The sequence below is a fragment of the Patagioenas fasciata genome, chromosome 1 (genome assembly GCF_037038585.1).
Source record: "Patagioenas fasciata isolate bPatFas1 chromosome 1, bPatFas1.hap1, whole genome shotgun sequence".
NCBI lineage: Eukaryota > Metazoa > Chordata > Aves > Columbiformes > Columbidae > Patagioenas > Patagioenas fasciata.
In genome coordinates this window covers 33,461,582-33,489,536 of record NC_092520.1, presented here as the reverse complement: position 1 = coordinate 33,489,536, position 27,955 = coordinate 33,461,582, and the positions used below count along the sequence as shown (strand labels likewise).

Genomic DNA, 27,955 nt, shown 5'->3' with positions numbered 1-27,955 from the left:
ATAAAAAAAAAAAACAACTCATGATTTCAGGGTTTACAATGAAATCTAATGGGAAATTTCTTAGTTCTTTTCTGACTTGCTTCACCCTTTTTCTTGGCCACTTTTCCAGTCAGGACAGAATTCAAGGACACTTAAATTATGTATCTCTTCCTGTGATTCTACAAAAATCTTTTTCTTTTTCCCTCCCCAGATAGTTGCCTTAGGTTCAGCCTGGGCAGGCAGACATCTGGGATCCAGAGAGATTTCCCACCAGCAGGATTCCCAAAGATGTGGGCAACATTATAACAGGGAACCTTTCATCATCTCTTCACAGTCATGCAGCTTTCTGCCTCTCCCATCCTTGTCACAGCAGCCACTCACAGGGAAAAACAGCATTCAGAGAAGAACATAAGTTCAGATAAATATATAGCTGCAAATTCAAGGTCAGAACAGCATTCTCAGCCACCTCTTCATCCTCTCCCACAAAGTGCTTCATGCACCAGGAAAAAACACGGCAAGATTGCACATGCCTGAGTTAGTAGATTATGATAGGAAATGCCGTCTTATCTTCTGCTTTACAGCAACACACATTACAAATTGTCTGGCAGTCATTCACTCATTCACTCTCTGTGTAAATAACTATTCAATACAATCTGATGGAACTGTGCGAGTTAGCAAAGTCTCACTGGGACTGGCTGCACACAACTGCCAGGCTGGAAAATCATCGAGTCTCAAGGGCAAATTCCACACAGCTGGGGAGAGGCTGGTGCGTCCTCCTAAAGTTCTGCTGAGTTTTGGTCAAGCACAATTTGTTTGCTTGCTTGATGCTTGTGCTTCACTATTATTATTCTGTCCCCTTAGGTGACTGCTATGCCTTTGTCTCTGACACAGAAACCAGCTCTGCATCTCCTGGACCACTGTGCGGTAGCAGAACAGGTCAGTACTGCACTGAGGGTGGGATTTGTGGCTCCTCTTCTAAAATCTTGGCTCTGCTCCAGACCCACGAGAGCTCCTTGCCCAGTCACTAGGAATGCTGGTGCCCCCCGAGACTGCGAGAGAAACCTCTGCCTTTTTTGCTGGCTTTCATACAGAGAAGTCATTTGTCCCAAAGCCCAGAACCTGAGGCGATCTCTGGTGTATTCAGCTCTATTAGAGAATGTGTTAATTACGGTAATAACGCAACTAATATGGCTTAGAGAAGCGAGTCTCAAATGGTGCTTATGATTTCCCGCTTTTCCTTTGTATGCTGCCTAAACAGATGGTTGATTAGAAATCAGCAGAAATTTAGGTATTTATGTATTTAATTTTTGTTAAGTGGCTATTTACATGTCATGTGTCTGCAATTTTTTCTCTCTTGCACAGATCGCCTTTCTCCACCTGGAAAAGGGGAAAAAGTAATATGACGCCTGCAATTTTCTGTGTTTACTGAAGCTTTTCAGATTGTGCCATAATTACATATATTTTCTAATTATGAAATCAAAATTTGGGAGAAGACCTCTTAGGGTAGAAAAACAACTGGATGTCCAAAGTTGTCTGCCACTTTTAAAAACAATAATAGAGTCATTCCCTTTTTCTTAAATCACTGTTCTGTGCTGCTGACCGAGAGGTGACTTCTACTGCTTTTTCTCACCTTCAAGAAACAATTTTTTTGTCAAGTTTTTTTCTCACTTTTCCTTTCTCATCTGCTTTTCTACATAGCCAGAGGAAGAGGCAGAAGACAGTTACAGTTACAGCAGTGAGAAAGCAACTGTGTCTGTCGTCACCGCCGGCAAACACAAAACCCCACTGCTGTAGACAAAACAGGACTAAGAATAGATCTCATGCTGGAAAATTAAGCTTTGCCATCATGATCTCTTAGGCTCCCCTGTCTGGGACCGGGGCTTGGAAAGCGTGAGCTTGACACAATGTTTCTTGGTGGTTGAAAGGGTAAGAACCGACAAGAAACTACAGGAGTTTAGAATTAATGTCCATGCAGTGCAAGGGTGTGAAGAGATGCTAAGAATGAGAAAAAGAGCAATTCAGCCTCTCAGGAAAGGATAACTCCCCCAGCAGAACAATATATTTCTTAATCACTGACATCCATTGACCTCCTTCTTTTTAGCCTATAAATCTTGCCAACTATCCTGACCCACTGAGACCTTTGACGGAAATACAGTAATTTAATTCAGACGTAATCCATTCTTTAATGATAGAGCATGCTTGAAAAGCTTACATGGGCTTGCCTGTACATGTAATTAGTAGATCAGAAGAATAAAACAATTAATTTATCTCAGACCAGTTTGAGGAGATAAATGTTTATTTAATCAAATTAAAATGTTCCCTTTTTTTTTAATTTATTTTTTATTTTTTGTTCCATAATAATGGCATATGATTACAGCTGGACAAGAAGCAGCATTTGTATACCACAAAAGCCTATTAATTAGAAGAGAACTAAAGGAATCTACAGTAGCATGAAATTACTGATTTTCGTAGTTGAAGATTTTTACGAAGAAGCTTTTGTTGAAGTCTGCAACCTGTCAGTTGCCATCACACATCTCTGGTGAGTGGTGTGTACCTAAGTATAAATTAGCCTGAGTTCTCAGGTCAAGCCTTGACTCACAGGTTGTGACCAGAAGTTCCACCCTGGGTTAGACAGATCTTTCCACAATGGAAATTTCATGGCAGCTGCTATGTTTTTTCATCTCCTTTTCCTTTCCTCTGAGGAAAATACCTGTTTCTAACAAATTGAGAGGTGAATACAGCTCCCAGCTGGACAGGAGGACTGGGCAGCTGTGATTATGTCAGGCAGTACAAGACCGTCCCCCTCACCAGACGGTGCTGAATGGGGATGCAGGAGGAGACAAAATCCTGCTGGAATCTGGTAAATACATGTCAAAACTGAATTTTCTCTGATTAGAAACTCATTCCTCACACTGACCAGCTCTAAAAGTCACCTCTAAATGTTAAGAGATAGAGCAACACCATTGGGAGTTACAGTCTCTTCACCTTGCACGAATCTTAAATTTGTTCCTCTTCCCGGAAAAATAAGAGAGGGAATAAAAAATCCACATCAGCAATTAAAGCATTGTGTCAGAAATCTGCACCATGCATTGCAGGGATTTTGGAACTGGTGTGAATGGCAGGGAAGAAAAGAGGGAGATGATGATTTTAAAGGCAGAACGCTTTAAAAAAACACCACAAAGCAGCTCTGAACATAAAAAGTCTTAGCCCGTGCTGCACATGGAAAGCCCCACAGCAGCTGAAATGCAAGGAAATATCTTCCAGCCATTTTGGGCGGCAATTGACAGGTAAGGTTTCCTGTAAAAAGGATGACAACACTGACCTTTAGAATATTACGACCAGATAGTAGAGAAAAGCTTTCCTCTGTTTATCCTTGGGGGACTCGGAGCTGCACACTGACATGATGCCCAAACAAGACAAAAACCTTTTGGTATTTTTGAGTGTGCTGGGGAGCTACATGCACCCTGAGACAATCAGCTTGGAGATAAAGCTCTAGGAACACAGAAATAACACACTCATGAAATGCCCTGATTATTACAAACATCAGCACTTTGGGCTGACCCCTACCCACAGAAAGGGCTCCATTAATTCCTGTTAATGGAGTTGCCTCTCTCCAAAGGTGATTTTCAGGCAGACTGAAAAATTAAAAGGGAGATTTGTCCCCTGACACCAGGAACCTTTGCTGCCTGCACACACAGAAATCAGGAGAGAAGTGTCCTAAAATTACACCTTGTGGCAACCTCTTTTAACAATAGGCAGGCAGGCATATGGATTTCAGGAGAAACTATATTAATTACTCATATGGATTCTATTTTACAGAGGAATTAACCATTTCCTGCTATTTAGCTCTAGCAATCCTTATGGCCATCAAAAAGCAGGTTCTGAAGTGATGTCAGCCAAGCATCCCATCAGCAGAGAGAGGTGAAGTCCTGACTCAGACAGGAATGGCACAAACGAACTTCTGACTTTTGGCATCTGGCTATCTGACTTCTGAAAGGAAAGAAGTTCTTAAAAGCATTGTCATTTATCTGCTCACCCCTTTTCTTTGTAGATATCTTCTAAAGAATAAGAACTCCTTTTTATTTTTCTTTTTTTTTTCTCCTTTTGATGAGAGGTTTGTCCAAACCTGCCCTTTACAGAAGCACGGCAGAAACTAGTGGCTCTGTGCACTGGTACCAGTGACCCCTTGTGGAAGCAGATTATCTTCTCCTGGTTCATAAATCTACCTGTCAACCCTACCTGGAGAGCGGACAACTCATCAGTATGGATTACTGAAACCACTTGCTGCAGAAATAAAGCTACAGCAAGATAGATTAAAAAAAATAAAACAAAGATTCCCCTTGGGATGTGACAATACCTTAACCTCAGCCTCAGAAAAAAATACAATCTTGAAATGGAGAACAGGACCAGATGCTGAAAAGAGCAACACAAACAAATGGCAAAGGAGCTTCTGCAATGATGCTTGATCCAATCTGGTTCAGAGCACAGGTTTACTTTATGTCTCATATTTATCACAGTCAACAATGCTGAAACTGTACATTTCAAGGTTGCACCTATATTTCAATTTATAGATCCTTATGGTTAGGGGATTTAAAATTCCACCATAAAAACTTGGTCAATTTGACCACAGACCAAGGGCACTTTTCTCCCTTTAATGTAATAATGAAATATTTTGCTTATGACATTGGTGACACATAAGTGGATTCAAAGTAAGAACTTCGGAAAGAATTTAAAAAAAAAAAAAGAAAGAAACAAACAAAACCCAAAATGAACAAACCACACAGCAGTGGCTTTCAGTGACATCTACAAATTCAAAACTGTTTGCAGAAATAATCCATTATATGGTGCAGTGACTGGCAACGGAGGGGTTTTGTGTCAGTTTAGAGGCATTTTTAATTTAGAACTACTTTGGTTTTAGTTCCTGCACAGTACGTTTTTCATATTACAGCTCAGAGCAAATAGCTCTGTAGTCTTCTAATGGAGAAATTAATCTAGTCCTGCTCAGTTAGAAGGACAATGGCCAATTAAAGAGGGAAAGATAAGAGATTTATGAAGAGAAGGGCTGGTCCAGGTATGTGGCCTTGGCATGTCTGGTAGGCCCAGCCCGTGCACCTAAAGCAGGCAGGCAGAGGAGCTCAGCTCGTACCTTGCTTTCCAAGTCACTAGGAAGGCTCCATTCTCCTTCAAGCTGACATTTCCCCAGCAGCACATGTCCAAAAATGAATTTTTAGTGTATTAATTAACTGAGAATGGTTAAATATATGGCTCCAAGGATGTATGTGCTAAGTCAGCACAAGTTCATTGTCTTCCATAGGCTGGTTAATTCACCTGAGCCAGCATTACAGCCTGTAACATTACAGATGATCTCGAATTTCCTGACCTTTTCAGTCAGTGTGATAATGTTAACATAAACTTAAAGGAACTGTCATTTCTCTTCCTGAAAATCCTTTTTCTTCTCAGATTGCAAGATCCTGAATCACAGGGAAAAGAGGGCAAATTTCTCAATTGCCCGAAAGAAAATGACACCTGAGGCCAGACTGATGTATGCAGGGACATTTTCTATTATATCCAAAGGGAAGTATATTACTCCATGGGCTGATATATTACAAGTTCAGCTTAATAAAGCTGAAACATTGCTTTTACTTGTACTCTTCTTATGCTTAAAATAAAATGTTTGGAAATGGTTTCTCTTTTAAACAAAAATTGGTATCATTTAGACTGTTTTCAACACCTTCAGTGCCTTTGTCCATGACTCTTAAGGTGCTCCCTGAAGTCAATGAATTCATGGCTGGGTTAAGTCTGTTTGGTGGACAACAATTGTTTTGCTTCATTCTACAGAACTGAGGTACATCAGGGGTTAAACCACTTGCAAGGGAACACATGTCAAAACAACAAACTGAAAAATGCAACCAAATGCTGCTGAGCTCCGCTAACCCCTGTTTACATGATATCAGCATCTCTGCAAAAATCCTAAACACACAGACTCCTGAATGACAGTATTAAATGACTGGTGATTATGCAGAGAGCAGGGATATAAATAAACCTCGTTAGGGAAAGTTAGGTTGAGAATCAGCTGTGTATCAGCTGCTGTGGTACCAGCTCAGAGTATGTTCTTGCCCCACAGTAAAGAAAACCCAAAACCTTTTGCTGTTTCACTGAGGAATCAACTGCCACAAACTCCTTTCATTCGCTGGCGGGTAATGGTGTGCACAGATCATCTCTTACCCCATAGATGTGTGATCGCTGAAATACGTTCAGCAACGGTAACTGTTTGCCACTACAACAATGTAAATGCCACCTTGTAGGTTTTTTCCTTCTGAGAAAATAAATTTAATTGAAAGAGAGCACTTAGTATAATTTCATCACCTTTGATTAATTTTTAAGCAGTTGACCCTAAATTCAGATCAACCCCAAAATAAAAGGCCTCTGGCAGAGATGTTTGAACTGTGTTTCACACAAAGGAAGGAACATATAAGCCAACAATGGCAAAACAGAGCTCAACAGGATACTCTTGCTTTGAAAATTCCATCCCTGATGTGCACTGATGCACTTTCATCTACAGTCATCTTTTTTAAGGGATCCAATCTTAAAAAGCTTTCCTCTTTACAAGCAGTCTGACAAGCTCATTGGAAAACCCCATGAATATAAAGATATGAGAAGAGGTTGGAAGACGGGGTGTTTATACATTATGAGCTTGGTCTATAAGCACAGCAGTGCACATCGGATTTATCTTAACTCCTATGCTAATACCAGCCCAATAACATGGCCAGATAAGTGAGGGGACTGACACCCACACACCAGCACATCTCAAGTCCAGAATTTCTCCCATAAGGTCCAACCTGGGACAGCTTTATTTGCAGCTCGTGGCACTTTGCACCAACGTGAATGAGCAGGGCATCTTGTGAATGAGCAGGACTGTCAGAAACCAGGTCCACGTGGGAGTGCTGAGCACGTCAACTGAGATCCACACGATGAGGGATTAGGGCCACTGAGCAACGCATTAAAGCCAGCACTGCCAGCTCTGCGGGCCAAATGTACCATGTCCTGCCTAAAAGCCTTCATGGCTGTCTGAGTCCATTTAAAATAAAAGAAGTAAGCATAACAACCACTTTTTCCTTTACAAAAGAAACCAAGAAATCTCTACAGGTCAATTCTGAATGACAGAGAATAACCTCATTTTACCCGAATGCGAGCAGCACCTCCAGACTTCCCTACGGTTCTCTCCCCATTACTTACAGCATATAAAAAGGGCAATTTAACTGGAGGAGTTTATATTTAGGGCTTTTTTCAGCACTGTTTCCAGAAAATAGCAGATGTTGGTTAATGATCTTTAGACAATAGATCATAAACCACACTCATTTCGAACACTGCAATCGGAGTGATTATTTGTATATCATTAAGCAGCATCCTCAGAGCAATCTCAGTATATTTCCTTATTGTCTCATTTAAAAACAAAAATATCAGATAGCTTTTTATTTTCTATTTTTAAATTTACAGGCTATCAGCAAGGTTCTTACCATCCCTTCATTCTTTCTTTTCAGCAAAGCAATATATAAGCACAGTGTCATTACAATGTGCAACATTTCTTCAACTTCACAACACACGGACACAAAGCAGATGACATTTGTCCGCAGTGAAACACCAGATGAGCATTAAAACTGAATCTTATGAGTTTCCTTCTTCCCAGAGTTACACAGCACAGCGGTCCCCACCAGGGGAATGATTTATTTTAAATTCCAGAAATAGTATCAGATTGTTTATTTGAAAGTGAAGATAGATGGGTTTGAGTTAGACTAGTCTGAGTTTACCCGGGTTTACTTAGTAATATAGCAAATGTCTTTATTTTCAGATGCATAAAATCTTTCTATACATATGCACCATATATATATGGAGACAGTGAGTCTTACATGCACTTACACATACATATAAATTTAACATATCTATCTGCATATGTCTATCTATAGATATCTATAATTGCTTATATATACAATAGAACATGTTAAATACTACAACATTAACACATATAGAGTAAAATTCTACCTCATAACATGAACTCAGATTAACTTTTTCTAAATATCAACTGGAAATATTAGCTAGGCCTCTAATCCACTAGAACCACTTTTAAAAAGTTAATCACATAACATATGCTGAGAAATGCCTAGATACATGACAGATAAATGAGTTTCATTTCAACACATGTGGTATATGAAATAAATTAATTCAATAAACATTGTGACTCTCATCCCACAAAAGCATATGAGTCCCAGTGAGTTCAGTTGTAATAACTAAAATTATTCATGGGCAAAAGTGCTTGCAGATCAAGGTTATATATGTGATTTGGTTGTTACATTATGCTAATTTGGGATCTACTATTTCACCATAAAATCTGACAAGGCAGAGTCATTTATAAGACATAAATATAGAGAATTGAATTATACAGTCCTCTACATATATAACAAGATCAATTATTAATTAACATTCAGAGATGCAGATATGTTGTTGCAGATAAATTACTTCAGGGTATCTATTGACAACTTTGACCAGGAGGTAGGGTACTTCCTGTTGACTCCACATGTGCCACTGTGATATAACCACAGCAACCCAGGAACAGCCATGCCCGAGGTTCCTGCCGAAGGGCTCCCCCTTTCCCCTGTCGGAGCCTGTGTTTCCATCACTGTTCCAGCAAGTTACAGCAGCTGGAACAAGGCAAACTCATGCATCACGTTGGCCTGTTTAAAGGAAGATATTATCTCATCCCCTGGATGGTATTGTAATTCAAGTAGAAAATTACCTTTCTACCAGTCAGATCCTGTGCTGAAGTAGTCAGCAGAGTTCCACTGGCATTAATGGAGCCACACAGGTTTACACCCACGAGAGCTCCATCTCCCACACTCAAATCAGAACCAGACCATCAGTGACCTGGCACATTGGACATGTATGGTAGACCTCAGCCAGCTTAAATAATTTAAGAAAATCGGGATTGCATTTGAGCATGCTATCTAGGATTTTTCAGCAGCATCTTTTCTCCTTTGGGGCCTTTGAGAAGGTAATTCATCCCACCTACCACTTCATCATAGGTTCATCTCACTGAACTGTGGACACCTCCCTCTGAGTTAGTTACTCCCAGCTCCCTTCACTGTTAACAGTGGGAAACAGTTTTAGGGTGCAACGAATCTGATTTATTTTGCATGTCTATTTAAAGCTGATTCCTGTCCTAGAAATGCCTGCTTGTCTCCATTGACTATGCAAGGTGACTAGCTCAGATGTGGATAACAAAAGTCATGTCACCTGTGTGACAGCTTCATTAGCAGCAGTGCTTACACAGAACAAAATAAAACACAAGTACCAAATGTTAACTAAAAACAAATTTTGAACAGACTAATATTAGCATAATTAGAGATACAAGTCTCAATGCAAAGCAACATTAATAATATGCTCTTCTGTGCTTTTTAGTCAGAGTTTTGGGGGTATGTAATTGCACAGGAGCAAGGGACATTTCTGGACAGCAGCAAAATTTTCTCTGTGTCCTGTCTTTAACAGTCTTTGCTGGATGAAATCTTTCAAATAACTACACAAAAACAATTGCTGACAATCTTTCCCCCACAGGCAACGTATTTCTGACTCCTAAGTAGTCTGAAATTAGCTCTAACCATGAAGCGTACATATTAACATACCTCTACTAACACGTTTTCACTGTTGTAACTTTGGAACACAAACCTATGGAAACCCCAACCTTATCTGAATCTAGGTAGTCAAGATATTGACTAAACAAAACTTTGAAGCAGTGAGCACCCCAGTCTTATGAAGAATTTCCTTGAAGTTAGCATTAAGCAAATGACTTAGGTTTGCCATACCCAGACGGAGACTTTATGCCTGAATTAGAGGAAGGAAAATAAAGACAGGATGAAATAGAGGAAACTGTTTCCCTCAATGCTGTGTCCACAACCATTGGATACATGGGCGATCTGGTCTGGAGGTGACTAGGACATCTTCACCTCCATTGCCTTCTTCTTGGTGAACACAACTGTGTCCCTTAAAAGCATTGTTCTGTATTTTTCATACAGCTGTCCTTTACTCCCTTTCTGCATTTGCGGCTACCATAGTAATAAGGCACTTTCCAGGGTGGTTAACAAAAATGACAGAAGGAATCAGCTCTAGCTGTGTTACAGAGTTGATGCCTTCACTATCAACTTGCAGGCATTAATATTAGAAAGCTTTCTCAACAAAGAGAAGGTTAGAATAGACAAAGAAGAACACAGTGGGAAATACCGCTGAAATGTAAGCATAAGTGTCATTAATAAATCACAGGTCCAGCACACAACTCCACATAATAATTCCCAAAAAGACAGCCCTAATCAATAATATATACATAATTTCTCTGAATTTGCTATTGTTTTTTAACAGTATGGAACCACTCCCTAATTTCAAAGCACTGCCCGATAACTCTTTGTACTATGTAAAGTACACGATTTGGACACGTTGACTTCTCTAATTAGTCTATAAATACTTGACTTTTACCCAATGCTTTGGTAAGTGTGATAATTGCTGGGGAAAGGCCAAAGCATTTATGGTCAATCAGATGATGAGAAAAGGAATATGGCCCTTTCAGTGAGTAAAATGTAAGGCATTTTGTGGCAAGGCAGAAGCTATTAGCAGGATCAATATTTCTCCTAGTACCTTAATAAATCATTATATCAAAGAACAGTTGCAGGATGAAGAAAACCTCATTGTACCAACAAGGATGCTTCCAAATCAGCAAATAAAACATCATTTAAATTACAAAGACCTAATTGGTGTACAAAGGCAAACGGCAAGCATAGAATACAGCCCTCTGATGCTAGACATGTGAGCATTTTGAATCATTAGTGAAGGAAGAAAAGCAGAAAGACAAAGAAACAGCTATGCTAAGAGCTCCACACACGTAATTTGCAACTTGGTAAATATGCATGAACCCACCACGCAGTAGCTGACTGATGACACCATGTTTGGTGTAGATATCATAGGTGGCAGAAACAGAAGGGCACCTGGAAAACAGTATGGCTTTTGGTATCTTTAATGTTATGCTGAAAATAATCCCTTTGCTATTATTTGCACTGATGCTTTTTCTTCTTCTTCACCTTAGCTAGCTGAGAAAAAGCCAAGTTTTGTAAACATTAGAGTGACGGAAGAATTATTCCAATCACTATTTTCAAGCAACGGAACTCCTCTTGACAGACATGGCACATCACTGCTTTCCTGATGCAGCTCCCATCATGTAGCCATATAGGGCTTTTAGCCATAAAGCAAGAAGTAAACTCTAAGTAGAACTAACTGGAGTTCTGTCCATGGAAGGGTTGATGGATCATGATCACGTGCACATCCCACAGAGTACGTAACCCTCCTATTATACATATATGGCTGTGAGAAGACAAGGCATGCTAAGTTACTTCGCTGCTGTTGCAAACCCACATGTTGCTGTGGAGCACACTAGTGCACCACTTGTGAGCAGCCACCACTGCCATTTTCAAAAATACCAACTCACGGCACTTTTAATTTATAGTGTTACCTTTCAATCTAATAGAGAAATGATGAAAACTAGTGGGGAAAGAGCCACTAGAGTACTAGCTGCATGAGCTCCCACCAGGAGACAAATATAATTTACTGTTGTAAGCAGTATTCGGATTTATTCTTTTAATAGTCTGGACTTAGCTCTACCGAAGAGTTACTATAGAAAAGCAAATGTTTCCCAGTTGTTTAGTCACTACTTTTCATCCCTGTCTCAGCCTCGGAAGCTGGTTCCTAATTTATCCAGAGGCACCAACTGTTGATTTTATGAAGGAAAGTCAATTGTAGAAGGAATTTCATAGTGCAAGTCAAAGTGGGCACTCTTTGGTTCTCTAGTTCATATTTCATACTCTTCTTATTCCATGTAGCTGACACTTTAGAAGGTCAGCTGTCATATGGCTGGAAAGTTGACATCTCAAGAAAATAAACAAAGCCTGAAGAGGATGGGAGAAGATGCATCTTGTTGCTATGTGATAGCTCCTCTCCCCACTCTGAGCCGGCAGAGATCTTGCCTGTCTATCAAAATTTCCTGGAAAAGCAGAGTTTTGACCATATGTCAATTGACCTTACAGGATGCTGGCCATATGCATTTTCACCATATGTCTGGATATTTGAGTTAAATGCATACATAAAAATGAACAATGTCCAAATGTTTTATGCTCTGAACTGTCTATATAGATGTATCTATTTTCTCAAAGTGTAATTTATTCCAAAAAGTAAAGCAAATCAGTCTTTTCGTAAGTAACTCCTCAAATCAGTTTGTTGGCTGGTCCTTCTGTAGTAGAAAACATATCAATCCTGCTTTACAGAGCATAATATGCCAACTTCAGTAGTAAGGAAACTGCTGTAGTTTATATACTTAACTGCCTATAGGTCTCCCAAGGGTTCTTCCTCTCTTCCCAGGGAGATTATGTATTCTTCCCCTCATCTCATGCCCACTAACACATATCAACATAATATCTCTGCTAGCATCCCAGAACTATTTTAAAAAGCAATTGGAAATACCCTTTTTGCCTGTATCCCAAAGTATTACATTTGGCTTGCTATGTATCAGCTTTGGAGACTGCAAACCACTCAGGGCAGGGACTACTATTTGTTTATGTCCTCAGTGTCCTAAAGGCATTACCAGCTTTATTCATCAAATTATCAGCAGCAGAGGGAATAATTGTGAGCACAACCCAAACTTTAGCGATCATGTCCAATGGGATCACAGTGGGAAGGCTAATGGAGTACATGCGCTCCTTCAGTTCTATTATCATAAACCTCTTTTTTCCCAGTGCAGTAAAAAGACACACTAACTCTTCAAACAAATAACCAAGAGCTATTGGGATGGCAGTAAATGGATTCAACAAAGATTCAGGATTTTCTTATTCTAGTCAGCCTGAACAATTAATTAACAGCCTCCTTCTTTGTCATTAATTTTGTTGCCATAGTAGCTTCTATAAATGGTTTCTAACAAACAAGGAAGATTCATCTTTTTCACTCTAAATCGATCAGAAAACTGATGATTTCACATACATTTTTGTTTCGTGACAGGTAAAGCAGAGTGAATCATCACAACAGGGTCTTCTGAGAAGGATAAGGTGTCAGCTATCTTAAAAAACAATCTTAAAAAGCAGACTTAGACATTAAAAGGAAAGTGCCACTTCCATGTAAAAAAAAATACTGACTCCAAAAGGAATATTAAAAAAAAAAAAAAAGACAACAATTTATGAATAATAAATAGAAGACAGTTTCTAGGTTTTTTTTTATTTTACTTCAATTGAGCATATTTTGCTTGGGTATAAATCCTTCCATGCACTATTTTTTGCTCAAAATTCACAGCTGGTGAGAGACGAAGGAGGAAAAAATATTGTAAGAGAATTTCCTAAAGAACAGAGTTAAAATTAATTAGTTGAAACAGGAAATTTTCAAACACTTTATATAGCTTGGATTGTAAAGAGAACAGCAACCTACAAGAGAGAAGAGAGGGGGAGGCACACATGTGCAGACTAAATGCGGACTAAGTTCTGGCCATCATCATGTGCTAAAGGTTTGGACATGTTTAGAGAAGTACAGGCTGCAACGTGCAAATTGGATCAATATGTTTCTTGCCTGATAAATTCCAGGAGCGAGATAACGGGTCCATTATTGGAAAAGATTGTTGTTGCCTTTCTTTTAGAGGACAAGGTGACAGATTCTCTTAAAGCAGTAACTGCTTTTTGCTTCTCCACAAAACCATGCTTTGAAAATAAAGAGTGATTTCAAACCTTGTCCAATCAATAATAGTCTCAGTTGGACTGGGGAGCAGGGAAGAGTTAGAGCATGGCAACGTAGCCAAAGTACTCAGACTTCCTTGATTAAGAAGCTAGTAATAAACCTAGGTACAAAATGCTCTAGTCACATTGGCCAACTCCATCCAACAAAGAAAACAAAACAAACATGAAGGCAATGGGACTTGTGTTCCTCATTATATTAGCCATCTCCACAGCCAAATGCAATTATACTTGAATATTTTCTTATAGTACTGATAACCAAAGTAATTGATTCAGCTATGCTACATAGCACAGTTAAATCTTATTGAGATCAAATGGTTTTATTCTTTACCTCACCTCTTGAAAGATCTGAAGAGTAAGCTTTTGGCCATTTCCCATGCTGCCTAAGGAATGTGAAGACCGTAGTGCTAGGGAGATCGTGCAACCATGAAAGCCAAGGAGTAGAGTAGAATAGAATAGAATAGAATAGAATAGAATAGAATAGAATAGAATAGAATAGAATAGAATAGAATAGAATAGAATAGAATAGAATAGAATAAACTTTCATCAGAAGGGACCTACGACAACCATCTAGTCCAACTGCTGAGCAATTCAGGGCTGACCAAAAGTTAAAGCCTGTTAAGTGCATTGCCCAAATGCCTCTTGAACACTGGCAGGCTTGAGGCACTGACCACCTCTCTAGGAGGCCTGTTCCAGGGTTTGACTACCCTCTCGGTAAATAAATGCTTCCTACTGTTCAGTCTAAATCTCCTATGGTGCATCTTTGAGCCATTCCCACACGTCCTGTCACTGGATACCATGGTGAATATGCAAAATTCCTGATATTTTTTTTTTTTTTTAGTAAAAATGTTTCTTATTATTTACACAGTCAAGTTTTTATTGTTCACTTTTGGGCTGATAGGGTAGTTTCTCTCCTGGGACAGGGTTCTAATAAGATAGCAAATTGTAGACATGAAACACATAGAAATAAGAAGCAGGGATTTGCCTTTATGATAACAGTACTGCAGCGAGGGATATAAAGCCATAGATGTTGACTAGTAGACCAGGGCATTGTTTTCAACCCATTCTCCCTTCCACCACATCCCCTCAGCTGCCTCAATTCAAGTGTTCATTTGGTCACACCCCAAACCACACTGGAGTCATTAAAAACAAACACACAAACACATAAATAAACAAACAAACAGATAGATAGATAGATAGATAGATAGATAGATAGATAGATAGATAGATAAATGAAGAAGTGGTTCTTTTAACATGAATCATTTCTCAGACCCAGTGTAGAAATAAACTCCTGTGCCACTAAGTGCAGCCAAAGGGAGAGTAATCTCTGGTGATGAGTGTGGAAATGAAAGCTTGAAGGCAGTGTGTTTTGAGATCAGATCTGTATAACATAGTATCAAAATAATACAAAATGCAGCCTAAGAGCAAAGAGCAGGTACAATTTTTGTTCTCTCTGGTTATTTTTAACTGAACCTTTGCCTTTACACCTTTACTGGCAGAGCTGGGGCAGTAGCGAATTTGAACCCACTTTCAAGCCAGCGTAAAAGTTGGAGAGAAGTCACAGAAGGTAATTTCATTACTAGAAGTTTAATGAAAACCAGCAGCCGGATAGCAAAGCAGCACACAAATTGCTGCCTACAAAGAGGAATGCAGGCAGAGCAGCCAGCACAAACTCTGCCTGGGAGAATCTGAGGGGCAGGTATGGGTAGACCTGCTGGCTGGCGTGGATATGTCTCCACAGCACAGGCTGCCCCTTGCCTGCAGGGACATGAGGGGAAGCTCAGAAACTGAGGTGGGAGTTTTGGGGGACATTAATCCACCTAACTTTTTTGCTTTGCCTTTAAGTGTTGGGCAAAGTCTATGGCAGCACATGCCTGCATAGTCTGGGTGTTGACACCAGCCTGCTCAGCCCACACTGAGCAAATTCAGGATTGTTCTGCTAAGGGTCGGAGGCAACTGGAAGTCACATAAACTTACTAGCAGCACTGAGGTCAAGTTTAGTGCACTGAGTCAGGCTAATAAACACTGCCAATCATGGCAATTTATTAGTGTGTACTCAGCATTATGCTAACTGTGCTATACAGCTTCTGGTTGGCTTGGAAAATGGGCAGAGGGAACTCCCATTTACCAGTAGATGATTGTGTACATGTAAACCCTTATCTATACGTCTGTGGACTCTCATTGAGCACCTGAATCCTGGTGAACTGAAATATAAACCAACCATTTCAAACTTTCAGGGAAATTTTGCAGAAGGGAGTACAGAAGGAGAACTAGGGGAGAGAAACATGGACTCTGGACCAAGACTGTTGGCTGTTGAGTTCCAGCTTTCTACTGGAGGTGCCAGGCAAAAAACCTGCAGCCTGAGCATATTCCTGGAGGGCCTGGAATTGCAGAACAAGGTCTTAGGTTTGATCCAGGCTCCACAATTTTAAGCACCTTATGCATTCAGTGGTGAGACTGTCAGCAACCCAATGAATGGCCAGCACGTGCAATAAAACCTCTTCATAGAAGCAAACAAAATGCTGTCACAAAGGTCACCCATGTAGGCTTGTTTGTTTGTTGTGTTTTTTTTTTTTTATTCTGACTTAAAGACCTTATAATAGTATGTTATATTTGACTATCAAACACCGATTTATTTTTTTCTGAAAGCTTGTCCTATGACACTGCAAACTGCCTGCTGGCTGTATGGCTATTAACAGACAGAAACTTCCCAACAGAAAACTCAACTCCCTAGAACCTACAGGAGTTATAGAGGTGGAAAAATCAAAGATGCATTAACGGAGGAAGGATTATGGGACTGACCACTATAAGATCTGGAAGCAAAGGTCTCCAGCATTAAAGGTGTATGCTCCTGGAGGGATTATAGAAAGATCAGAAGCTCAGAATGCTCCATGCCCCAGAACAAGCGGACAATCAGTTCTCTCAGTGTATCTACACTTCACTGGGGGGGAGAGTGCATTCAATTGATTTCACTCGTGTGACTGACATGAGAACCTGAAAGCAAGCTGTCTACAGAACTTTGTTCAGGATTTTGGAGAGACTGTTAAGTAAGTCACACACACACACACAAGCTTTGTCTTTAACCTGTTACTCTGTCATCATCTCCTTTCCCTTCTCCCCTTGTTTCTTTGCCACCTCAAGACAGTAAAAAGGCTGAGTGAAGAGAGATGAATAAAATATAAGGACACTTGGGGTGTTTCCATAGAATCAAAGAAACATAAGAGAATTCGTGGCCTTCAAACATTAAAATAACAGCATTTTGAAGAAATTATTTCTCCTCCAAGCATACCACATGATATTAGTTAATTTTATGAACCAGGTGCTATATTTCAGACTCAGCCCTCTCCTGGATTTAACATATGACCTTTGCTTTTAAGATCTTTGGTCCCTCTGAAATGTTTTCCTTCATTCTCTTTGATGTTGATTCATTATCATTAATTAGATCATCAGGTTTCCACTGACACTGTAAGAATAGTGACACCTGTGTGTTACCTGTCAAGTACTGTCATAACTGTCTTCAACTGCTCTTGTAAATCCAGTGCCTTCGTGGAATCCCATGTTATGAAAATTTTACACTGTCTTTCAAAGCCCTTCCTCTAGTCTGCATTAACATTGCAGTGCACTTTGGGTAGGGGGATATAAAAGTAGAAAACCTTCCTAAGGAAATCACTAAGTGCAATAGTAAGAATATCACTATTAGCAATAGTGAGAAGAAAGAGTTGGTTTGCTACTCAATGGGAGGAAAAGCTGTTAGAAGGATCAGCTGCAACCAGAAAGCCACAACAGTTAACACTAAAGGCAAAGGAGTAGAAATTCAGGTCATAGTAGAAAAAAAGTAGATTAAACTGAAATAACATTTTTCAAATCGGCTGGGCCTTACAAATTTCACCCTAGAAAATGTAGATAACTGACTGAAGGAGTCTTAGAGCTGCTGGCAAATATGTCTGAGAGGTGAGGTCAGAAACAGTCAACTCAGCAAACACTCAACAGGAGATAATCAAATAGGTTTGGTCCTGCTAAGAAGGACATTAGGTTATCCAGTGGATCACAAGCTTATCCAGAGTCACTGTCACCTATGTACAAATGTCAGATTGGAGGTATAAAGGAGAATGTTATCTACAAGACATATGAGGAAAATCTTCTTTATTACTTCGCTTTTGGTAGATTTCAACCATAACCTCATGTGCAGTGTTGGATACCACATTTTTAGGAGGATGTGACCAATTGACAGTGAGTACTCTATACAACATGACAGAAAACTGAAGGAACAAATTGTTGTTTAATGTAAAGAAGTAAAGACTTGGGGAAAACATGGCAGAAGACCCTAAAAATATAAAAGATGGTTGCAAGGAAAAAAGAATAACCCATTCTCGTTCATTGCAGGTAGGACAGAAGTAACTTGCAGGTTAAGAAAAGCCAAAAGATATTTTCTAATTCCAAGGAAAGTTAGGTCTTGAAATCAATTTCTCAGGGAATCTCCATCACTGGTGGCCCCCAGAAACGAAACATGTCAGACACAGCTCTGATGGGAAGTGTCAGCACGGCTGATGCAGCTGCAGGGCTCTCAAGCTACTTGCTAATTTTCTGTCATTCTAGGAAAAAAAGCTGTGGCTAGTTAGCTGGAGAATATTTTTTTGAGTTCTAGGAGATTTTGGGCAATAGTATGAATTACCTTTTCCTTGGTCAATTTTTAATAGTGCTCTGAAAGCTCGAAGTTCAAGAGTGGCTTGAGCCAAGATATTCTTTCATCTTTCTATTTTCAGTTTTGCTGTTCGAGCAAACTGCCTGGTCAAGCTTTCCTCTGTTTCTTGTAAAACCTTCTCAACACAATATTCAGTGGGGTTTTTTGGTTGTTTTGTTTGGTTGGTTTGGTTTTGGTTTCAGTTTCATTTTTTTCCAAATACGGGATTCAATCCGCTAATTACAAACATGTTATTTCCTGAATGGCTTCCTATAAACATTATTAGATTATTTCTTTTATAGAGCCAACCAACTCATATTAATGTTGATGTGGTTTTATTTAAGTTTTGCTTTTTGTTTTTTCACTTTTGGCATCTCATGATCAATTTCAATTTCTCTATATTCTCCCTTTTCTGAAACAATAATTGATCCTAGAAATCTGAGTCATTCTGAAGCAGTATATTTTAGGACCTTCAGTCCCAAAGTGATATATGTGTTACACTTCAGCCTAGAAAGAAGGCTGGAACTTTACCAAAATCAAGGCTTTGCTTAAATATTACTTATACTATCGATTTAAATTTGCTCAGTTGTGAGTCGTAAGGATGGACCAAGGTTGCTCCTAAATTAAGATAGTGTCAAAGAGGTTTTACAAGGCTGGCAAGAAAGAGATGAATAATCATCACAGGCAGATTCTAATAGTGGTAGCATTTCTAATATGTTCACTGCAGAAACAAACTGATCATCATCCAGATCTAGTGTGGCCAGCAGAACTAGGGCAGTGATCATCCCCCTGTACTCAGCACTGGCTTCACCTCGAATCCCATGTTCAGTTTTGGTCCCCTCACTACAGGAAAGACATTGAGGTGCTGGAGAGAGTACATAGAAGGGCAACAAACCTGGTCAAGAGTCTGGAGCACAAGTCTGATGAGGAGCAGCTGAGGGAACTGGGGCTGTTTGGCCTGGAGAAAAGGAGGCTGAGGGGAGACCTTATCGTTGCCTACAACTACCTGAAAGTAGGTTGTAGCATGGAGGGGGTTGGTCTCTTCTCCTGAGTAGCAAGTAATAGAAAGAGAGGAAATGGCCTCAAGATGTATCAGGGGAGGTTTAGATTGGATATTAGGAAAAATTTATTCTTGGAAACAGAGGCTGCCCAGGGAAGTCACCAACCCTGGAGATGTTCAGAAGACCTGTAGACGTGGTGCTTAAGGACAAGTTTTAATGGTAGACTTGGCAGTGATAGGTCAAGGATTGGTCTCTATGATCTTAATGGTCCTTTCCATCCTAAATGATTCTATGATTCTCATGTACACAAATTAAAAAAAAATCCTTTAATTTTTACTATTTGAACTGGTAGCTTTATCTTAGCTAAAAAGCAAGTGAGAAGGGACACAAGTGCTGGGCTGTGATGGAAAAAAGACAGGATTTTTTTGTAACTGTTCATTTTGGTTGGCACTTGGCCATCTGAACACTTGTTGTTTTGTGTTTTTTTTTAAGAAAGAAGCTCTGCAAGTTTCACTGCTGTTTCTGGTGACTTGGACAGTAGCACTGACAGTGGATTTCTTCTTCTCTCAACTGGAGAAGATGTTTTAACTGCCTTTCAGAAGAGAAATCAATTAATATATTTCTGTTTATGGCAACAGACTCTCACTGGAACTGCAGTTTATGACTTTTACCTTGTTGTGACACCTGCTTTGGTCAAAGGGATTACTGATTACTCCTCCTGGAAGGTGTCAATACTGATGATGTTCAGTTAAGCAGCTGTCCTCCCTCTTCTGCTATTATATTCATGACGTGAGATTGATTCTTCTAAGGGTCTTATTTACAGAAAACTTAGTAGTGCTCTGCCATCTTTTTTTTTTTTTTTTGAAGGGACCCAAATGGACAATTATTATTTCTGAAATATGCTAGGGCCACCATTTCACCTCATTTGTTGTTCAGATATCTATGTGCAGACAGAATGTGGGCAATGAAAAGGTGCAAGATGTATCATCATCCATACTGAGAGCTATCAGTTGCATACTTACTGTCTCTCCAACAATGTCATTCATTACCTAGTATAATACTGAGGAGAGTTTAAAGGATAGAGAGAGAGAAGACACTAGCAGTGATTCCACCTAAAGCTGAAGCACAATATGGACTGGAGTCATTTTATTTGAGCATATACCTCATAATAAATTATAGAGCTTCCAAATTTTGGGCTTCTTTTATGAAATTCGTATCCATCTGGAAGTCATATTGACTATATTCAGCTTCTGAATGCTGACACTTGAGTCATGAAGTTAACCATACATGTAAGGATGAAGGTACATGGGAGGAAGACAGGAAAAAATGTTTTGGAATGGGACCTGTAGGATCTGCAAATGCTTATTCTGAAAAAGTGATAAACAAGTGAAATCAATTACAATGTTATGTCATTTTTCCTTCTAATATTTGACAGCTTACCAAAAAGTTATGTTCAACTGTTCTCTATCTTCTCTAGAAATAAGATACCAAATGGCTTCCTATGCAGCAAATGAAGCATAATTTGGATTTTAGAAATACCCTCTAAATGTTGTGTAGTTCTGGAAGAAACCACACAGGGTGGCACTGAAATCTTTCTCACTGGAAGATTAGATAAATCTCTCTCACAGTGTATCTAGACATCTTAGCTTTTGTTGGTAATGCAGCTGAATAAGCCAAATTATCTTTGGTGTCTCTAAGCTGTTCTTGACTGTTGACACTGAAGATCTCCCTTCTTTTAAGTAATGCCCCAGGAGTTAAGATCAGCAAAGATCATCCTATAATTGCCACTTCGAAACAGAAGTTGATGGGCACTGGAATAAGGCTAATAAAGAGCCTTACTCCTCACCTGAGTCTACGGACACTTTATGCAGCTTGCAGGAGTCTCTCAACTGTTTTCCCATTTTTCTGGGAAGTAGCTAGGGAGGAATTTAAAGATGCTTCTAGGCTGTTCCCCCAGCAGAGAAAGCACTCATCACCATTCCTTGAAATTCCTTGGAAACAATTCCAAACATAGAAGCCAATGGAAGGTCAGTCTGCCTCTTGCAGAACTCCTGTTCTGGCCATTGCTCTTACTCAGGTGAGCAAATGGTAATTTTCTCTTACGTAGTAATCACTTGCTCCTTTTTCGGCTGTAGGCAATAAAAAAACTGAGCGGATGGTCACAGATCCTCTGAACCATTATTTGAAAATAAAAAATGCATATATGCATTTATATTAGCTGGCACATACAACCCATGATTTTGATACAATAGTCTTTACAAACTCACAATCTTAATTTCTGTTCTAATAAAATGCAACTGTCTTTCCACGGTAGCTTTGTGAGTTTTACTTCCCCCACTCTCCCATTTTATCCTGCCACATTTCCTCTGAGCATATAGCTTATAGATTTTCTCCAGTTACCAGGCTATTTTGTTTCCATCTGTTCAATAATTCAAATATAGGCATCAAATGCACACACGGCACCTTTCCAGGTAGTAACATCCCCTTTCTTTTCCGCCTTTTCCTAGCCAGGTAATTTGCATACAAGTTGCATGAAGATAACATGCTCCCATTTGCCTCCAAGGTTCTGGTTTGTGCATCAGCTCCAGGTCCATATGCAGCACTAGTACAGAGATCAAAGGTATAGTTGCCATGCTTACACGCTCATATGGAAAAACACTCTCTCTAGCCTCTTCCCCTCCTTCCTCTCTCCCCTCCATGACTTTTGACAGATAAATCGGTATTTTCCCAGTTGTGTTTTCATTACAGAAGGAGCAGTAAGACAATGGAGTAGCATTCTCCACACAAAAAACTCCCCCTAGGAGCAAGCACCAGCTGACCATGTGCCCAAACCATGTGTTACAGACCAGAGGACAGGGCAGAGGAGCCCAGCTCCAGGAGATGGGAGCTTCCCATCCCACATGGCATCGTGAGCTGTTTTCACTGCCTTTGTTTTCCTCTGCTCCCCGTAAAACCGAGACACTCGTTTCACTGTGCCAAGAACAAAGGTTTGAAGACACTCCAATGCATCATTTAGTGACCCCAACAGAAAAATTTAAGAAACTCCAGCAACAAATGAATAAAACTCTAACAAAGAAAGAACAAGGAACAAATATGTTAGGGATGAAGAGACTTCTCTGGAGAATGGGTGAGGAAATGAAAGAGAGATTAAGAAAACAAGAACTGTACAAGGGGAAAAGATACTTATGAGGGAAATAAATAAATAATTTTTCAGTGAAAGACATGGCATAAATGGAAAAACCTGACCTGGATTAAAAAAATTATGTGGCCAGAGCAGTATCCTGTTATCCTTTAATGTCAATACCAGATGCTACAGAAAAGTAGTACAAGAGATACCTACATAAGCTGCAAAAGAAGTTTCACCCAGTCCCCAGGTTGAGGACCAATGAGTTCAGTTCTCATCCAGGCAACTGCTGTATAACTGCTTTATAACTGTGTAATATGAAAAACACATCAGTGATGGCACTCTAATTGATGTAAATATCTATTTCTTGCAAAGGTTCAATGCAATACCTTTTGACAATATCTTGGGGCAATACTTTCCAATGGAAAATTACATCTTGTCTATCCTTTTCAGTAGAAATGTCTTGCCTTTCAATTTAATTGGTTTTCCTTTGCTTCTGCATTATAATGGAGGTGCAGCACAGTCATACAAAAAACACTTTATGCCATTTAGTATGCATACATCTAATATGTGTATGTATCAAATTAATATCATATTTATCCTCTTTTTAAACAGCACAATACTAATTTGTATGTATATCACAAAGCCATTATTCTTCAGGAATCAGGCTTGTGAACAAGGAAACTTTTAAAACATGTTTTAGACAAATTACTTGCCCAAGCTTTCTCTGCATAGCAGCTGTTGACTGTGTTTGTATCGAATTCAGTAGGACACAGGCCCAACCACACTTTGCTTCAGCAAATTTAACAGCAGCTCTTGCAAGTCTTTGGTGAGCCATGATTCAAACAACACTCATAGATAGATCTAGAAACGAATATTTTATAAAGCTGTTGCTCATAAAGGATTTACAACCCAAATACCAACACGTGCAACAAGTTTTCTCCCTTTCTCCTAAACGCCTTCAGTGTTTGCACTTCTTTCTCCCTCCGCCAAAGAAAAGCAGAAATTTTTTGTCCTAAGCAGTATGATCATTAAAGAAAGAAACAGTGCAGTCATAAAGCTTTAGCACGACATAGATCATTCAACAGTTGTGCAATTAGTCTGAAAAGCTACTTATTTTTGAACACAGAGCTTTCACTCAACACAGGCCTGAGGCATCACGATCAGATCTGTATCTGCAGTATCTCAACCAGTCTGATCTGGGGCTTTTGCTCATTATGGAAGCTGTAGCCATGTGTGAGGTTTACATCTAGGTTCAAATAGTTTCTAAAGCACTTTGGAGCTGAGGTGACTTTAAAAGATATTACCAAATCATAACATTTTCCAAGAACAAATTAAAAATTGTCTTGGATACATCTCGTGCCCTAAATCCACCTGCATTTGTTTTTGTTTAAGGTTTACAAGCCACTTTCCCAACAGAATTCATACAGATTAATGGCATAGTAAGTGCCTACACAGGCAACAAAGAAAGCAATAATGCCTGAAGTTCTCTCAGATAAACCAAGTGAATGAAATAGAACATATTCCACACATGAACATTTTTGAAAACTGCTATTTAGGGCCAGATACAACTCCCACAGACCCTGAGTGTGCTCTGATAGAGGGGTGTGACCAAACAGATGGAAAAGTTGTTTCCCATCTTTTTTCTGACCAAATTTCTATAAAAATGCTGTTCAGTACTACCTTTGAAAACAGTACAAAACCAATTTTTTCTCTGTTATATAGCTGCATAGGAAAACATACTGAAATGCAGGGCAGTGTTTTCGACCCCCTAAATCATTCCAATTGCGGACCACAGTGCTTGTAACACTTATAACACCATCATTCTGGCTGACAAGGACACAGCATCAGCTACAGGCTCCTCACTGCTCCTTGCCACACTGACACTACAGGAGTCAAGCCATTATTATTCTGCTCTTTTTACAGTCTCTTAAATATCAACTTTTTTTTTCATTTTATTAGTTTCTTAAACTTTCCATGAACCTGAGCTCCTTCTGACCTAAAAGTCCCAGTAATTCTGCTGACCCTTTGCTAACTGTGCTTCTGGAAACATCCACAGCTATAGCCGTGGGACAGTCACTCACATATTAGCAACCTGGGTGGGGGCAATTGATTGCAGAGCCTTTTAGGGTAATGCAGTTTCAACACATACTGAAAGACATTGTGGTGAGGTGAAAATGACTTACAGGCCCAATTGCTTTCTGCAGTTCAACTCTGTAAACTGCAATAATTCACTCCAAAGAAAAGATGATGTGTTACTTTACATATATACAATGGTAACAGAAGAGAGTTATATCCTAAACATTTTGCAAGAAACAGAAATATTTTCACACTTGCTCCAGAATAAAATTGGGTTTTAATTTGCTTTGCATGCATTTGAAATAAAAATGATAAGTCATTACAGGAGTTTACATGCTGAAACAGTGAGAATGCAACAGAGTTTACAGACCTGTAGGAACTAAGGTAACTTCCCAGAGGCCCCATCACGATATTTCCAAAGGAATGTTGCGAATTCTCATGGCCAACCCTGCAAGAAGTGGAAAGTATGCTTAAAACTAGAGGGTTTACAAAGGAAAAGCAAATAAGATCAACTGTTTCCTTGGATACATAATGCTAAAAGTCAGTTTAGAATTGGTTTAGAGGATGTTAAACATTTTAAAGTACAGAAGCAGCAAGATCATAACAATTATTTAAATATAACAAAGTCCAAGTAACATAAAAGAAAAAGTAGTGGGTTGTTTTTAAAGACATGTTATTGAAAACAGTCTTGATAAAAAAAAGGGGAAAAGGGGAAAAGGGGAAAAGGGGAAAAGGGGAAAAGGGGAAAAGGGGAAAAGGGGAAAAGGGGAAAGGAAAGAGGAGAGGAGAGGAGAGGAGAGGAGAGGAGAGGAGAGGAGAGGAGAGGAGAGGAGAGGAGAGGAGAGGAGAGGAGAGGAGAGGAGAGGAGAGGAGAGGAGAGGAGAGGAGAGGAGAGGAGAGGAGAGGAGAGGAGAGGAGAGGAGAGGAAAGGAAAGGAAAGGAAAGGAAAGGAAAGGAAAGGAAAGGAAAGGAAAGGAAAGGAAAGGAAAGGAAAGGAAAGGAAAGGAAAGGAAAGGAAAGGAAAGGAAAGGAAAGGAAAGGAAAGGAAAGGAAAAAAGAAAAGAAAAAAGAAAAGAAAAAAGAAAAGAAAAAAGAAAAGAAAAGAAAAGAAAAGAAAAGAAAAGAAAAGAAAAGAAAAGAAAAGAAAAGAAAAGAAAAGAAAAGAAAAGAAAAGAAAAGAAAAGAAAAGAAAAGAAAAGAAAAGAAAAGAAAAGAAAAGAAAAAGAGAAAAGAAGACGGCACCAATTTGTATTCCCTTTGAACTGTCTGTAATACAGACCTTAAAGTGCATTTTCAAACATACAGCATATCAAAGAAGCAGACATTTATTTCTAGCCATGGCACTTCTAGGCTTTTGGTAAATGAAACCAGAAATAGTCTAGTGGAATTGTGCTGTGTGATAAAGCATGTACTGATGGGTTCTGCCCAACATCAGTAAACAATTGTTTTTTCTTTTAACCGAAGGAAAGAATTTCAGCAGTAAACTAATGCCTTGCATCTTGCATGAATTCTTCAACAGAACCAAAGTAAACATGTCTTTTCACACCTCCTGTATATTCTATTCCAAGTCAAAATACAAGTTATATTCCCTGAGATGTATCAGTTGCTATGTTTTTGATTATGACAACCATGATACACAAGGGTAAATCCACTACATGATAGTTTTCTGCTATAATCCCCCCAGAATCCACACCCGTTGTTGTAATGATAATTATCTGGGTATCCCCGAGGCCAATTTTTGCAGTTTTTGTATAAAAATCACCTCTTGCATAACACATGAAATTTAAAATCATCCCCTTCACAGATATCATTGAGTCACTCCATTACCTCTGGGACAGATATAAATTATGCATTCTTTGATTCTCTTTAAAATTTTAGATGCAAAGGGGGACAGAGAAGCATCTAAACGGTACTAAAAATATAAGGCATTCAAGAAAGAAACAATAACTTGTATGGCATTAACTGCTACAGTGCTCCGAAGGCTCCCTGCCTGGTCAAGAAAAGCACATAAAGCACTGAAACATAACAGCAGGCTTGCATGCTAATGGCTGCTAGTGACAAGGACTCATTGAATGTCACTGCTTCACATACTGCGTACTGTTCATTTTTCTTATCTATGTGACCTCTCCTTTGAAATGACTGATGAAACTCCCGTGAATTAGCATCTCCGCTTCTGGGCATTTGCCATCAAGAAGGCACTCAGTAACATCTCTACTAAAATGCAAAAATAAAGCAAGGGGGGGGGGGGGGAATCATAATCTTAACAAAAAATAGTCGCTATGTCTGTTAAAGGGTACTCAGTGTGTACTGCAAAGGGACTGCTTCTCTGAAGCCTCCTTGTTAGGTTAGTTTTTACCTTGATGCCCTTTAAGAGTGTTGGCTTGTCACAATACATGCATTCACATTTCAGACTTGGCTAACATTTTCATAATTGGTGTGAATAAAAAGGAATAGCTGTTACTGCAAGGAAAAAAGAAAAAAAAAAGAAAGAAATGTCTCTGTTCTGATGCCCTGCTGCTATGATGACCTATTTCACACTAGCATCTGTTCTCTTCTGATGAACCACTCCAGATGTAAGCTGGCAAAACAGTACTGCAAGTATGTTACCCAGACGTCCACTGAGTGCTGCAGATGTTTTCTTCCATGCTTCACATTTAATGTGTGCCTGATTAATTTTTTCTTTATTATTTCAACTACTTGGCCTGCAGAATTTCCTATAAAGTTCGCAGAATTCAGGATCCAATCTGCAGCCATACGGAGCAGCTCCCTTTGTGTGAGCAGGTTCATTAACGTTTGGAATAACCAGCCAAAAGAGCCTGGTCTGAATTGCCAAAAGAAATGCAAACTTCAGTAATCTATTACGCCTTAATATTATTTTCCTGAGGATCTAACACAGTGCTCGTTTCAGTTTCAAAATCACAGATGTTTGTAATATTCAGATGCATCAGTCTGACCAAAAATATTATGCCTGTTCTCTGCCTCAAGCCCTTGACCTGAATGAGATTAGTGACAGGGATATGAACGACTTGAGCAGAAAATGAAACACAAAAGTAGTTTTATCGTGAAGTACAATATTTCTTCTGTCACTTAACCATTTTTTTTTCCCTCTCAAAATTACAGAGTAGACTGCAAATCTTCAAGGCTAGCAGCCACTTCGACAGCCTAAGTGCCATTTAAAAGAATAATAATTTATGAGGCGCCTTGCTAGAATAGCAAAGGTCACAGAGAAGACTCCCCAGGGAGGAGAGGATGACAAAGGTTACAAAGATAACTAAAGACTTGCCTACAGGAA

At 39.3% G+C, this 27,955-nt stretch overlaps 1 protein-coding gene and 1 long non-coding RNA gene across 13 annotated transcripts in view; one reads left to right on the top strand and one right to left on the bottom strand.

Moving 5' to 3' along the window:
* ENOX1 (ecto-NOX disulfide-thiol exchanger 1) overlaps positions 1-27,955 on the bottom strand; it is a 368,503-nt gene that overhangs the window by 224,792 nt on the left and 115,756 nt on the right. For 10 of the 11 annotated variants that reach the window (XM_071805771.1, XM_071805770.1, XM_071805734.1 and 7 more), the window contains one exon: positions 25,034-25,111. The exons of the other annotated variant lie outside the window; for it this stretch is intronic. The gene's annotated coding sequence lies outside the window, so the exon portion shown is untranslated. The remainder of the gene's footprint in view (positions 1-25,033; positions 25,112-27,955) is intronic. 11 annotated transcript variants of the gene reach the window in all.
* LOC139826975 (uncharacterized) lies at positions 2,342-5,665 on the top strand. 2 transcript variants are annotated; one of them, XR_011737141.1, is made up of 2 exons: positions 2,342-2,518; positions 5,440-5,665. It is a non-coding gene; the product is annotated as an uncharacterized lncRNA (long non-coding RNA). The 2 variants fall into 2 exon arrangements; XR_011737142.1 differs by having other exon boundaries at positions 4,094-5,665.